Source organism: Mugil cephalus, chromosome 8 (genome assembly GCF_022458985.1).
Source record: "Mugil cephalus isolate CIBA_MC_2020 chromosome 8, CIBA_Mcephalus_1.1, whole genome shotgun sequence".
In the NCBI taxonomy this organism is placed as follows: Eukaryota; Metazoa; Chordata; class Actinopteri; order Mugiliformes; family Mugilidae; genus Mugil; species Mugil cephalus.
This window is the reverse complement of record NC_061777.1, coordinates 24,542,489-24,557,737: the sequence shown is the minus strand read 5'-3', so window position 1 is coordinate 24,557,737 and position 15,249 is coordinate 24,542,489. Positions and strand designations below refer to the sequence as shown.

Below are 15,249 nucleotides of genomic sequence, written 5' to 3'. Positions count from 1 at the left end.
CCAATGAATGCAGAATTTACACTAATATGGCTTGACAGGCAAGTTCAATTCTATTTGATTCAGTATGGTGTTGTGAGGTAAATTTATTTGTAAGGAGAAGGACTTCCCATTGATGCATAAACTGATGCATAAAATAACAGCTGTATTGACAGCTTTGTTAGCTTTGAGACACAATATTTCTTGTTGATAAAGTTGCACAGATGAAGGAAGACAGTCCTAGTCCAAGTACAAATAGGAAATTACAGGTCATTACATCTTTGTGTCTTCAAAGCACAACTGAAGTGTTATGGTTCATCCAACTTCATAGATGAATATCGTTGTGTGTCCATCAGCAAAGCAATGGAAGTTTATGCAGCAGAATCTCGTGGTACTCCATTACTAATGTTGTGTGCATGGTAGAATCTTCATTACTGCGAACCAACTACAAAATGTCGTCTCCACTGGTCAAATGCAATTCTACTGCGATAACTCCATCATTGAAGAATATGGTAACTTCCTGTGGTGGTGATTGTGTGCTATTATGTAGGATAATCTAAATCCTGACTGTGAATCTTCAAACTAATTTCCTGCTCCGGTCCAAATGGCCACACAACTGACACAACTAGTGCACGGTTTGCTAAAGCTTAATAAGAATTTTATAAATGAAGAGAAGTTTGGAAATAGGTCTTCAGATGGCCAAAACAATAGGACCAAGTGTTCGCTTTTTAAGTAGAACTTTATTTACAGCTCCCTCAAAAGATTGAAGACTGAAAAAGTAAGCCCACATGGAAGTGCCAAAGAAAGTTTTCAAATGGCCAAATGACCAAAGCAAGTCTATTTCCATTGACACACACATGTTAAAATGACCTCCATTGCAACAGAAATAATAACAATACTATAGTTAATTTCTACAATTTTCATTCACGATAAGTCAACGAAGATTGTCTGTTCACACGCACACTCACACACCAATGGCAGTAGAGCTGCCACGCAAAGGGCCCACCTGGGAACAATGTTAGGTGTAGTGTCGTGCTCATAGATGCCTCTAAGCCACGAACTGTCCCATCATCTGAGCCATAGTTCTCTGTGGAATTGTTGGTAACTGTGGTGTTAACAGTGGCACATTCCAATCAAACTGATACAGATGGTTATGACTGTGAAGATATTACCTGTGGATAGAACAGAGTAAAGAAGGATCAAACTACAGGTCTCTACCAATATTTTAGAACTGAGGAAGCTACTTGAATGACTGACATCTTCAATAAACTCTGCATGTCCAGTTTTTGACGATCCAGATTCATGATTCTAGAACGGTAGAGCAAATAAATTGACTCCTGTGTCTCTAATCTATCTGTCTAATCTGCAACTAAATTTGCACGATGAGTTTAAACGCGAGGCAGTAAGGCCAGAGGACTGTGAAAGCGTGCCACCGCACGAACAGAAAGCTCATATTCCCAGATAGTCTTCTTTGCTGCTCCAGAAGTTGTGTGGCGTGCAGCTGTAATCACTAAAGAATGAGCACACACTACTAGTCTGCAGCAAAGACACTGGGGACATCTGTCATTCAGATGAGGACGAATGTAGGTCACTGTTCCTCGTGTCTTTGCTGAGCAGGGCATGATTGAAGCAGCAACCTACGACCTAAGAACCCCGCTCACCCGTCCTTATCCGTCATTGCCGAGTTACACAACATTTGACTTCTTTGTCAGTTGTGAATTCCGTGTGATTTGATGTCCTTAGTCACAGAGGACCATGGCCATGTGCCACTCAAACTCCCGCTTAGAACAGCAAGGATTGGATTACGCAACTGTCAATCAATCATACAGGCGTTGATGTAAGTCCACTATGAAACATTCCCAAACAGATGGCCAGCCACCACCACACGCGTGCTCCCCCACCCTCCCTTCGTAAAACACTGTAAGCTCCTTAGATTTTTTTTCCATGCTTAACACTAATTTAACTCTTTTCATTAAAGCGATCATAGTCATATTTTTGCACATGCGAAGATGCTCGAGATCCCCCTCAATGTGTTACCTGCTGTCATTTTCCTTAATTTACAACATTTTAAAAAGATGCAACAGATGAGAACAGTGCAAAAATGTCTTAATGAGTTCATAAATCTGCGGCTGTGCTTAAGACAATAGCATGCCAGGGGGCTGAGCGATGGGTGTATTTTGGGGCAGGGCGGCGACCCCCGACACCGGGGCCCGGCAGGCAGCGGAGGAGGAGGCTGAGCCAGAGCAGGTGTCTCTGCTGACATCTGCCTCAGTTCACTGGGGAAACACAAGCACCCTGCAGCTCAGCACTGACAATGCCACTGAAGTGCCCCGGCTCCGTATAAACAAGGTAGACTTTTTCCATTTCTTCTCATGGAATTGCCAGGTTGAGGTCACAGGTTCCCCGCTTTTTTGGGGTTTTTGTTGGCTGTTTGTGTTTTTTATTCTTACACTTTTTTTTTTTTTTTTATCCATTCGACTGAGCGTTGAGCACATGGCTCTGCACTGGTTGTTGGTTGTTGTGGTTGTTTTGCTTTTAATGTTGTTTTTCGCTGTTGACACTTTTATGTTCCATGTTTCTCAATGCAGCAGCTTTAATCCATGTGAAAAAAAAGGATAACGTTTCCGTCCCGGAGTATTAAGAGTATTCGACCCAGATCTTTTGCAGACATTAAAGACAGAAATCGTTGGATGCTCAGACTCATGCAATATTGATGCTGTCATGTTTACTCATCAACCCACTTTCCTCCTGAATCTAATCAAGCTGACATGACAAACCCACAAGGCTGTTGATTCAGACGCGCTATTGATCCCGCATCCCGTTCCACTGACCTGAGTGCATTTTTAAAGACTTTGTAGTGTGATCAAAAGCTCGGTGGACCCCCTCGCTTCTCTCTGACCCAAGCTGAGCATATGCGAGATGAAGCCTGTATGTATTTTTTTTTTAAACTTCATATAGAGCTATGACAGGGTTTCACATCAGAATTCCTCACTTTGTGTATTTACTGTGATCGAAACATTGATCTCGCTGTGTGCTCCTCAAACAAGGGATTATAATGCGACACGATAGGATGGCAAGTGAGGAGGAGGATGATCTGCTGAGACAGATTTATGCTGAACTGAGGATTGGTGGGGGTGTGGGTGTCTGATCGTAGTACCTGATAGAAATTCTGAGCATGCACTGGCGTGGCAGTGAATCCCAGTCCATATGCGACCTGTAAATGAAAGAAGATTCATCAATATGATCTGACCTATTTAAAAGAACTCTGCACATAACAAAGAACAAACATGCAGCACCTTTGATCTCTGCTGCGTTGATGTATTGGAAGAGCTGGGCAGTATTAATGATTGAAACTATACCGACTTGTCCGTGGGCCAGTATGTGTGTTTTTCAGTGGCTTGACTTTTGCTCCTTGTCATTTTATTCTGCTCACACCCTCGATCTTCAAAATGCCAGCAGGTGAAAGTGATCCAGCTTTCAGGTGTTTTCACAGATTTAGACGTCTTTTAAGTGTTGAGTTCAGGGTGTCTAGGAAGCAGCAGGTTGGCTGGGTTTTGTGTTTGGAAGATTGCACGGTTGAGTCTGTGAAGCCCTGAAGGGACTGGGTAAAAGCCACTTTAACTTTGAGGAGGAAAGAACCAGAAATGTGTACAAGATGTATGTCAGAGGTGTTGTGGTGACTACAGCTAACCCCCTACCTATCTCTATAATCAGATTCAACTACACAATTGTCTGCATGATGAGATCTTTAAATATATCAATAGTGTTTGAATGGTGAAAGTTAATTTTTCAAACAGCTCAAAGATTTGTCTTGTCTTGCATAAAGTACGTACTTTAGAACACTGCATATGTAAGATATAAGGATAATTATACTATATTATATTATTTCTGTCAATGCTTTATTTTATGGGTCAATGATTTTTATAATAAGTTCAAACTTTCAAGAGCATGTTCCAGAACAAACTATGGAGTTAATTGTGAGTTAAGTAATACCAGTTAATAGTTAGTGTAACCTGTAGGGAGGCCGTGCAAAGTAGGGGAACTGAACATGCAGAAAAAATCCTGTATCTACAGGACAGAATGTTGTTCACTGTTAATGATCAGTTTGCATTAAACAAACATTTACCTCACCAAATAAATGGCAGCATCATTGTTTTAGAAGCTATCAGATGAAGGGCAGTTAACTGTCTCACCCACATCTTGGCAAATAATTGTAGCGGGTGACTTATGGAAGCTGATCCCCTGGCCAGCAGTATTTACGGACTCAGGGGTCCCTCCAGTCTGAAGGCACTGTTGATCTGGCATCAGCCTGTCTGGGGACAGGATTAGGGGGTGAGTGTGGAGGTGAGGATGTACAGATAGATAAAGGGCCTCTGAATGAGCCACACACGCAAACAAGCGCATTATCAACAGGACTAATTTATCTAACATTGTGGATCGATGTGCGGCTAAATCCCCTCAGAGCAGATCTCACAATGTGATGTGATTACTACAGGCATTTTAAATGCACAAGCTACTGGTAAATGATACAAGTCATGTGCTACACTAAACAGATGCGCCCTCTCGTTGGAGATTGTATTGTATAGTGATTCCCTTGATCTCTTTAACCGATTTGCTTGATACTGACAGCACAATACACTCAGCTTCTCCTCTGTTCAACCCAACAGATTTTCTCCATTTATGGTTTTATAATTGTTGTCGTTCAGAGTAGCCACTTATTGCGTTTTAGAGTTATCACAAGTCATTATCATTTTGTTGTTTCCAAAAGTCCAGATTAGCTTCAATCCTTCTTATGAGAAATCCAAACAGGATAGTTGGGATATAGAGTAATTAAATGGGATACTGAGCATGTATACATCTTATCCCATTGAGGGATGGATGTTCTAGTCTTTGTTAATTGAGTTCCATTGCAATACTCTGTAACGTTTGCTGGTAACTAATTAACTATAAGAAATAAATACTCCCTTAAGCCCTCTATAGCGCTTGCTTTACTGAGTTCCATGTGAAGCAGCTAACACTTATATATAATTTACACACTCATGTATTCCTCCTTCAAGTTGTTGTTTACCTCCATTTTCTGCCCAAGGCTGCTGCAAATTAATATGTTTTTCAATTTATTTAGTCTAAACGACAATAGTTGATTAACTTATTGATTGTTTTTCTGTTTAATCAGTTATTTTCTGAGCAGTTGATTAGTCATTTGACTCATTTACCACTCAGTGATAAAAGTAACTTCCACCATCTGTCAACATTTTCCTCATAATAAAACTTTTTAACATTCAGATTCTATGAAATTCTATTTAAAACTTTTATCTAATGGTTCTATTCATCACAAAATTCAAGATATATTCAGGAAGGATCTTATTAGATAAGATCCCCATATCATACTGCCAAGTTGGCTTAGAGAGTAGCATTAATGAATCAATGGGGTTTAGTTTTACAGATCTGTATGTGAAGAAATTAACTTGTAAAGGCACTGGAGCAGGGCATCATACTGGGCCTTAACACCTGAATAACAACACAAAATGTCACAATGGCGACATCAAGGCACTGACCTCCAACTAACATAGAGGTTCGGTTAATGAGGTTAGTTTAGGTTTGGTGTTGTTGAGGACGAATAAAAACAGTTCCACGTGTCAATAAGTCATATCGACGTATTTATGCAAAAGCCTCATTGCAACACTAATCAAGACTCATATAATGTGTTGTGGAGTATACAGTGCACATCTTGAAGGGGTTCTTCTGCTGACCATTTAACTTTATGATATTTTTAATAAATGCCTTCACTTTATAACTGCTTTGTATTGTATTAAAATCAAACTTTTGCATATTCTCATGGAATTATTTGTCATAATCCAGGTGTTCCAGATGTTTTAGAATACCCATGTAATTACCTTCCTGGAAACATATTTTCAAATTTGTCCTTATTTAAGCAGCGTATAAATATATTTTTGGAAACTTAGTGAATCGTTTATTTTCATAATTACTACTACTTTGTAACCAAAGAAGAAACCAGCTCTCCCATTTCCCCTGTTTTGGCCTCTGCCAGCAACAAATAGTTTGTTTAATAATTATTTGGTCTTGCACAGACCTATAAAATGAGTATATTACAACATGTGTGGAAGCATTTCTCCTAAAAATACACTTGAGAGACACATAATATAAAACCAAAATAATGAGTGGATGGTTGAAGTGTTGGTCATCTTTACCTGTAGCCATTCCATTATAGATGAGAGAAGTTTAATTCTCACCAGATATGTCCAACATTACATTCACAATTCAAAACTTTCTTTCAAAACAAAGCACACTGCCATATTTTAGAAAATAGTTTGTTTCCCCAGAGGCTGGTCAGTTTGACCTCCGACCCCTGTAAGATCAATTATTTCACTCTCTGACCTGTTCACTCCGAGGTACTACCATGTCCTTTGGGAACACATGGAGGTTAGAGCCTTGACCCTGTGTAACAGTCCCACCCACACGGTCATCATCCATCTGCCTTCACGCATTTTTACAGGAGCTGTGCATCAACAGCCCCTTTGCTTACGCTCATCACCAAAGAATTCACCAAGTGAAGTTCAGAGTCAAGCTGTTTTCAAGTCATTCGGTGGATACGAACAAGGGGGAAAGATGAAAGGGGAAGGTTAAATGCGGGTGAAAAATGCCTGGAGCAAAGCTTGTTTGAGGAGAGGGCTGATGCGCACACACATATACATCCAACACATAAACACATGGCCCTCCAGCAAACAGATATGCAGGAGATTTAGTTCCCTTTTGAATATGTAATGAATTTAACATGCATGATGAGCTGGTGGTTGATTCCTGGCGAAGCAGCTGTGATCCACGCAGCACATTTAGGATTATCTGCCGCCAAAGATAACAGCAAGAACAAAGCTGGGGGAGAACGCTGCAGGCAGAGGAAGCCCAGAGCAATAGCCCCTTGCAGCTTATTAGACTGGAGAACCCCCACCACTCCCGATCCCCATTACCTTTCCATGCCTTCAGGCTGGGCTCTGCTTTTGGGGGTGGGCGGCCTTAGGGGCTGCCGTGCTGGCTTGGGAGGCGACAAGCATTAGCTTACATTGTTTTTGGAATGAGTCTGTGGAATATAGTGCATAACTTCTTACAGCCATGCTTTCCATCAATTCAGCATTGAGCTTGCCCAGGAGTCTTATAAACAGAACAGCAGAGAAACTCTACTGGTGGAATATATGTATCATGAGGAGACATCTTTAGATAACTGCTATTTCCTTTAGTAACATCATGCATCCGACACTGTAACTGGAATACTATTGAAGCACTGAGCGGAACTTTTGGCTTCCCTTGCAGGTGGTGAATGTGTGCCTGCTGGCTAAAGAAGTCCTAGGATCACATTTAAAAATTGTTCCAGAAACACAAAGAATTTATTCAGGAAAATGCCATAGCTACATAGCCAGCTCCAATTATTTTACAACTACTAATCTTTCCACGAGAAGAAAGGTGGTATCTGTGTCGGCCCTTAGTTAAGTATCTTTTTTGCCTTCAACAAGAAAAGTTAAGATCATACTTAATGTGTGTCATTGTCTCTGGGCCATTGTTTTGAAAGTAATGTCTGTTGATCATGGTTTACCCAAGAAATAAGCTGGAACAAGAGCAGTCCAGGTGTCCTTGTTTTAAACTTGTTTTTTGTTGTTCATTTTTCTTTTGATTTAGAGTGTAATACACCGTCTGTAAAGTCAGATTTATGGAACAATGGAAGCTGCAACAGCTGTGATGGGTCTGAAATACACTTCCTCGTTTATGTCTCTCTGTTGCTGGACAAGCACAGAAAAACTCTCCCTTGTTGAGCCTCCTACAAAACACCCGCTCAAATGTCTTCTCCTTTTCCTGTGCAGTAAGGATTTCACTAAAAGTAGCTTAACATTTGTTAACTTCAGTTCCAATCACAACATGATGAAGCACACAGCTGACTAGCCCATGACTAGAGTTAGCACTAAATTACAGAATGATGCCAACACACCAGTGCACTAGGTCCGTTAGGGGAATATAAACTAAGATGAAGTTGAGAATCATAACTTCTTCTTGCTTACTTCCTATGATTTTCAATCATACTCCGCTACTTGTCCCTGTTGCTGTTGGTACTCCCTTCATCAGCTCTGGTAAACCAGTCTTTGCCAGTTGATGTCAAATGCGTTGTGGCCATGTCAGCTTTGAAACATTGAGACATACTAATAAATGTACTGTACCTCACACTGACAAGCTTTTTTTAGCAAACACTTGAATGTAATAGGGGTTTGGTCACATATAAAATCCAACTTTCCAGCTTTACAAATCAATAATGCAGTTTATTTAGCACTCAAGTAAGCGAGATCACTTCAGCAGCCACTGAAGCCTCCACTCCCCTGGAGACATCAGATTTGTGTGGTGCAAAGAGCAAAACTATAACCTCTTCAAAGTAACACACAAACAGCCATCATGCTTTCTACATTAATTTTTCATCACTTGTTCACATTTCATTTGATGGATGTTTCATTGTTGTACCACCCGCTGTTGCGTCTTCATGTCTGCAAGCAATGAATGGCAGCTAGCTGGAGCACCAATTCAGGACAGATTAGCATTCAAGCTGTTTATCTTGATATAACAACTCCTAATATTTACTATAAAAAGTGGTTGATAACAACTGTTCATTTTAAAATTCCCTTTGCAGTTCTATTAAAATTTGTGCTATATTTGGATTTTTGGGTCTTTTTTCCTTTGAACTTATTTGCAAAGCAATGCCATCAGTACATGTTGACCTACAGCTTCTGTCCCACTAAAGGACAAAGACAGTGTTTCTGTAATGTAGTTAAAAAAAAAAAAAAAAAACATGGGCCGAGTCTTTAGAAAAGGCCTATGGCAAAGTAGCAAGCAACTTTTCATTGCACTGCCCTTGCATGTCTTACCACAACCATTCTGAATGTTTAATGGCTGCGTAGGTGCTCACATTTTCAGAGTCTCTCATCTCAACCTCAAGCCATAGTGGTGTAAGACGATATCTGCTAAAGTCATTGAGAGTCCCAACGTTTAACTTGAGAGGGACCTAATTTCAGGCAATTCAGCACTTTTTTTCAGAGCCACCGTCACCTCGAGCTACAGATGCTGACTGAGGTTGTCCAAAGTTGAGTCTGCTGTAGCAGGAAAGGTGTAAATTTCTAACATAATCATGTGAAATGAAAAAGAAATAATAATCTAAAAGGAAGGCCACTAATACTGATGACTTGGCTTTTTGGCTCCAGTCTCCAGATGACACTCTCAGCTATGGTCACCATCAGGTCCATTTCTGTTAAATGATCCTCAGCTTGCTGATAGCATGTCACAGAGTACTAACCTTATAAAGTTATAAAGAGCTTGAACACCTCATAGGTTTAAAGATTTATATGGTGGTCAGAGCTAAATGTTCATTCCAGCCATACTGGGCATACATACATAACCTTGTAGGATTGTAGGGCTATCACAGGGCTGAAATCTTGTGTTTTACACAGAATGAAATTAGGGTAGTTCTTTTTTCCTCTCTTTGTATTCTACGGCAACTTTTAACAAGATCTACAGCGGTGGGTGAGGGGGAGTTTAAGCATTCAGCCTTCTCTTGCTTCCAGTCTCCTGCTGGACTTAAATAACACAGTGACCTAGTTAGGAGGGAACTGATGATCTCCCCCACCTTGTCACCAGTGGCCTGAGACTAACGAGACGAAATAATTTCCTCCAGTACGTGACGCCCTAAACAGAGCTTTCCTCCAAATAAAGAGTAGACCGAGGCTTAGCCCAGACTTGTGTGACACATAACGGCCATCTAATCAGTGAAGACGATGCAGTTCTCTGGTGGCTTGGCGCTGAGAACTGGCAAAACCCGTCCGCTCATCTGGCCCCCGGCTTTTCTCTGGACTGAGCTAAAGACCTGCCGAGGGGGAGGCTTGAACTCGCTACAGTCAAGTGCTGTTGGCAACCAATTAATGGTAGCAAAAGGGGAAAGAAGGGTAGGGAAAGGCACCTTGCATAGCTCTTTTCTCAGGCTCCTGTTTCCATGGGCACAGCCTCTCTAGGGGGGCTGGTGTATGATTGTAACAGGTATGTACACCAAGGTGCGACCTCCTCTGAGCTCAATTATGTGTTTGTAGTTGTTATTTCACCTATCAACTGCAAGTCTTGCAACTTAAAGACTGCTGGAATGTGCAATTGCTTAGTTTCTCCTATGGTCTAGTGATTGCATGAAGACAGATTCAGTTTGAGACCTCTTTTTTTTAATTTACCCCTTCCCCTCTCTGAGAGAGAGTGGCACTGTGCCACCAGATTATCTGCCAGCCGAGCTGCTCCACTGCCAACTCCTTTTCATTCAGACAGAACAAGCGCCCGCATTATTCAGGCTGCCATCTCTCTAGAATGGCTCTCGTATTGCTCTGCCAGGCTGCCGGGCTACACACTTACCAACAGATATGTTTACTGTTCACATTAGAAGATATATCTTTTCAGTAGAGTCCATTTCGGGTGCTACTTTCCTGTGCAAATCCAAAGGCATGTGCCAGACAGCAAGCCAGAGGACCACTCTCAGAGCTTAAACCCCAGCGTGGTATGTTCTCTGCTGATTTATTAGACAGTGATGAGTCTGAGTGCTGTACGAGTGCTGCTGTGAAGTGTTGCACTTTACCACCAGCACCAGCAAGCCACCAGCGAAGAAGATTTAAGCATGTCCACGCTCCATACATCCAAGGATAAATGTGTTTACATAGCACTCCCACTAAGTGGCTGTTAAAACACTGCCCTTCTCCTCCCTGCTCGTCTGGTTAATGGCCAAGTGATGATGTGCTGAAGGTCAGACGGTAGGCTGCCATGCCAGTGGCCCAGTGGGTTGGAGTGATCTGCCTGCCTGCTGCTTAGTGTCACTCCACCCACTGTTGTATTGCCCTCGACAATAATGTTGGGGGACATGTTGCAACCCCAGATCAGTGCCTGCCCTGCCCCAAAGGCCAGATAGGGCTTTGCCTTAGTTCTGCTGTACGAACACAGCAGTTAGGTGGTGGTAAACTGTAATGATGAGGTCATTATCCTTTAGGGTTGCTTTTAATTGGTTAGGTCTTAGAGTAAGATTTATGCACAGTGTCTGTGAATTCAAAACTGTCTAACTAAACTCAGTAAGTGGCTTCCATAAAAACAATACCGCGGTCTCATCAGACTACATGCAGATGTGTCTGTTCTGCAGCTGCTTGACTCTCCCCAGAAAGTCACAACGTAAATCTGCTCTAACTCTTCCGATGACGTCATTAAGTTGAACTTGGGCGCGCAGAGAGAAGCTGTTAAAATCCAGCTTCATTCAGCACAAGGCGAAGCGGCCACATGTTTGTAACTTTGTGGTCATGTAAAATAATAAACGCATGACTTTCTCTGTGTCTTTACATACCTGCAGTGTAACATGAGGTTGTTGCCGTGATTGTAATTTACAGTGTCTGTCACACAGACCTCTTAAAAGCTCATTTAAATCCAGTGTTTATTGCCTGCTGGTACATGATACACAGTACAGGGGAATGTATTTTTCTTAAAGAGCTGTTAGTCATCATTTCTCCTTAATGTGTCTGCACTCAGTGATGAAATAGCAATTACAAAGACAGTTATAGTGTAAGTGTGTGATTTAGGAGTATATGATACCACCAGTCTACCATTATGAGCACTAAAGTTGATGTAAAGCAGGTTTTACAGATTTACAGACAAAACAGTTGGAGACACAAGGGAGACCTGCACAGTAGGAAGATGGTCATAATGGTCTGATTCGTGTAGATCCTGGAACACAGAAAACCCCATAATAAGTAACCATGCAAGTTTTTAAAAGTGTGAGAAATCTACCTTCAACAAATAGATAAAAAATAGACTTTTGTTTGAGGTGCATTTAAAAATAAAATATGACTTTAATATTTCAAGCCCTACAAGCAAAATTCCATTCACATCTGTACTGACCGTGACAGTTTTTTCCCTTTATTAATGTAATGAGGAATTGTAGACAACTTAATACTACAACCACATGCTATGAAACCAATGACAAAGAAGAGGGTGCAACAAGATGACAGTATCATAACTGAAAACAGCGTGGAAGAGAAGTGTTGCGATGGAGTCTCACTGCTCCACAGATGGTTCGTATGACAGTCACATCCTTCATGTACACTATTTATAAGTTTCCACTGCAATTTGTTCCAACTCCAACTTTTCTTAGCCAAACCTTTGCACTTGCTGGAAGTCTTCTTGACTCAACAGACTTTACACACCTGGACAGTATAGAAACTGTCTGCATTGCCTTGGCTGTGTGCTATTTTAAGTGTTTTTGCAAGTGGTCTGAATAGCCTAAGACATATTAAAACGTTTTTGGGAAAATAAGAAAAAAACATTTTTTGCAAGCACATTGATATTTTTATTTTTACTGTAACAGTAAGTCAAAAAATTATGTTGCCATTTATGCTAGGACAACAATATTATATGTTCTAAATGTCTTATAAGCATGTGTCCTTGAATTAACCGAAAGTTAAATCTTAATTTGACATGCACTCTATGTTGGTGTACATTGCCTCTGCAAAATGCTAGAAATTATTGCAGCACATACTTCACTACACTCACGCACACCAAACAAATATAACATGCGGTCTCAGGCTGTTTATTTGTTTTCAGTCTGCAAAATGATCAGAGCAGCACTAATAAAATAATGCCTTTAGGGCTCCAGTAAGGGTCCAGTAAGTTTTTATGTCTATAAATGCATCCAGGCAGGTGGTATATTACAGCCATGTGCCAGTCCACTGAGACTACCTCTGGTATAAATGTGTCTGAGAGAAAGGAGTGAAATTGCACTCCCGTCTCCTCAGTGTGGCTAAGGAAAGGATGAGTAGGCAAGTGAAAAAGTGGAAGATTCTCTGAATGGAAGACGGTATTTCATTTTCTATGGATTGATAACAATTGTAAATGCTTCCACTACAGAGGAGGGTTGTTTGATAGTGGAAGTTGGGAAGAGATGAGCCAGTCAATTTGACACAGAACATTGACGAGCCGCTGGGTGATTCATCTGGGCTTAGGCTGACATGTCATCATGGAGGATCAGTCCCCCAGAAAAAAGCCCTTCACTTGTTTGAAGAGACCCTCAATCAGGCTACGACTGGCTGCTCCTAGCAATTTCAGTGAAGATCCCACTCACACGATGGGGAGACAGATCAGAATCTGGAATCACAGCAGTCTGAGAGTATACGTTTATACCCAGATCATTTCAAATGTAAATCTGGACTTACCATTACTTATAGCATGTAAGTCTAATTGCTCTTGTGCGACACTCATAGTATGATGGGAACCCTCAGACATAAATATACTTGTACTATGAATCAGACTTGTGAAATGTTACATAGACCCTCTGTGGAGCTGAGATGAAACTATGTGCTTCTGTCGATATTAGAATTTCATTGGCCATTTGATCCTTTGTTTAGATTAAATATTGTTTAGGGCTGTGTGATTCAATAGGAATAAATTCCTTATAGTAAAATGTCTCTTAAAATCTCTTCCCCTTTAGAAGGAAAAAAACTCTATTGCAATTTTAATAAATATCTGACTTATTCATTCAGGTTGTCTTTTAATGTGCTCAAATTAAAGTCTCCAATCTCTTTCCTCCTATTCCCACTGAGACCGAAGCATTTATTTGAAACGTGTTTGCCTTACACAGGTCCTGCTGCTATCTCTACATGAACTGGTTTTACGTCAGATTTATTTATTTATTTTTTGGAGAGAGATTTGAAGGTTGTACGTGGTCAGAACTCTGGTAGTTCCGTAATCCTCAAATGCAACTAATCATCACATGTGTTGCCTAAATCCAACAACACTGAAATCCAACGCTGCAACATGACAAAAATCTCCAAATCCTCCCCCCAAAAGAGCTAGTTGCTGAGAGTGTATTGTGGAGTGTTAAGTCTTTTCACCATCTGTTCAGTCATGTGTCCTCGTGTGTGTCTGTGTTTGGGTTTGACGCCGAGCTACTGCATACGCCGAGATCAACCCTGTCCCTCTTTTCTCCACCTAGACGTTCACACACACTGAGCTCTTTGTGTTGCTCCCTGTAAGGGACCAGCAGAGCTGTGTAGAGTAGAAGAGGAAATCACAGCGAGGAAACCGCCGGTCTCCGTCCTTTCAGTCACAGGACTCTGCTAGCATGTCAAAGAAAAGGCCTTATTCTATCTGACTTCTCAGGTCGCGCCAGTCATCCATGCAATGAGATTACAGAAGTGGCAGCGCTTGTCAGTCAAACAACAGGAACTGCAGTGATACCCAACCCTCCTGGGCTCTTGGCGATGAAAAGGCAAAGTTGTTTCTCTACATTTTGAATATGAAGGCTCGTTGGAGTGCATGCCTCACAGCACACACAAAATGCTTAAATATTAAAGGATGATTTCAGCACAGATTTGGTCATGTAAGGGCATCAATTTGGAAAGCAAATATCAGCTCATCTTTAATGTGCTAAAGTTGAGGGAAAAGTTCTGTTTTCCCTCTTTGGGGACATTGCAGAAGTTCACTCAAGTTTATGCTTTCAACTGTTGCTTAGGCCCAGTGGGGCTCCGAAGCCCATCGAAGACTTGGTTTGCCTGAACCCCTGAAAATATTTTGGATTGGACAAATCCCAGCAGGTTTCACACTATACCAGCTCTGCTGCTGCAGTCTGTTTCTCAAGCCGTGTCCACAGTTTTAATGCTAGCGGTAGTGATCGACAGTTTGACACGATGAGCAAGTCCAGATAAAGACAATATTATTTACAGCACATATGTATACATGCTTTTCCCAGAATGCTTCATAGAGTGATTCTCCTGTATGCAGGAATGGATTCCTGTGGACCGTCTGGATTTAGCAAGTGAGAGGAGTCAGGTGGGTCATTGAATTGTGCAGCTGGGCTTTAGCTCTGAACAAATACGAGGGCTGGTGAAAGCTGAGACAAGCCGTGCGTCTCATAAATCCCTCATACAAGTGCTGAACCGGATCTCCTTCACCCTCACAAAGCCTTGCCCAAACCTGCGTGGTTCTTTCAATGACCTCCCTGCCTTGTTCGGGACACGGCAGTGGTGAACGATTTACTGCAATACAAGGCCGAGGCTTCTGATGTATACCCAGTTTTGTGCTGGGTTGGTGAAATGGTCCAGGGTCGGAGTATCGAGGTCACTGTCTGTGTGTTTTATTGCGCTCAAAGCTCTTTGGATTCAGCTAGTAACTCAAAACAAAAACCAGCAAACCGGTCGTGTCTTAGCACAAACGAGCACC

At 41.5% G+C, this 15,249-nt stretch overlaps 1 protein-coding gene across 2 annotated transcripts in view; it reads left to right on the top strand.

Moving 5' to 3' along the window:
* The first annotated feature begins 2,263 nt into the window (after nt 1-2,263).
* tncb (tenascin Cb) overlaps nt 2,264-15,249 on the top strand; it is a 75,509-nt gene continuing 62,523 nt past the window's right edge. Inside the window, exon 1 of one of the 2 annotated variants that reach the window (XM_047591786.1) lies at nt 2,264-2,325. The gene's annotated coding sequence lies outside the window, so the exon portion shown is untranslated. The remainder of the gene's footprint in view (nt 2,326-15,249) is intronic. The other variant, XM_047591785.1, reaches the window with a different exon arrangement.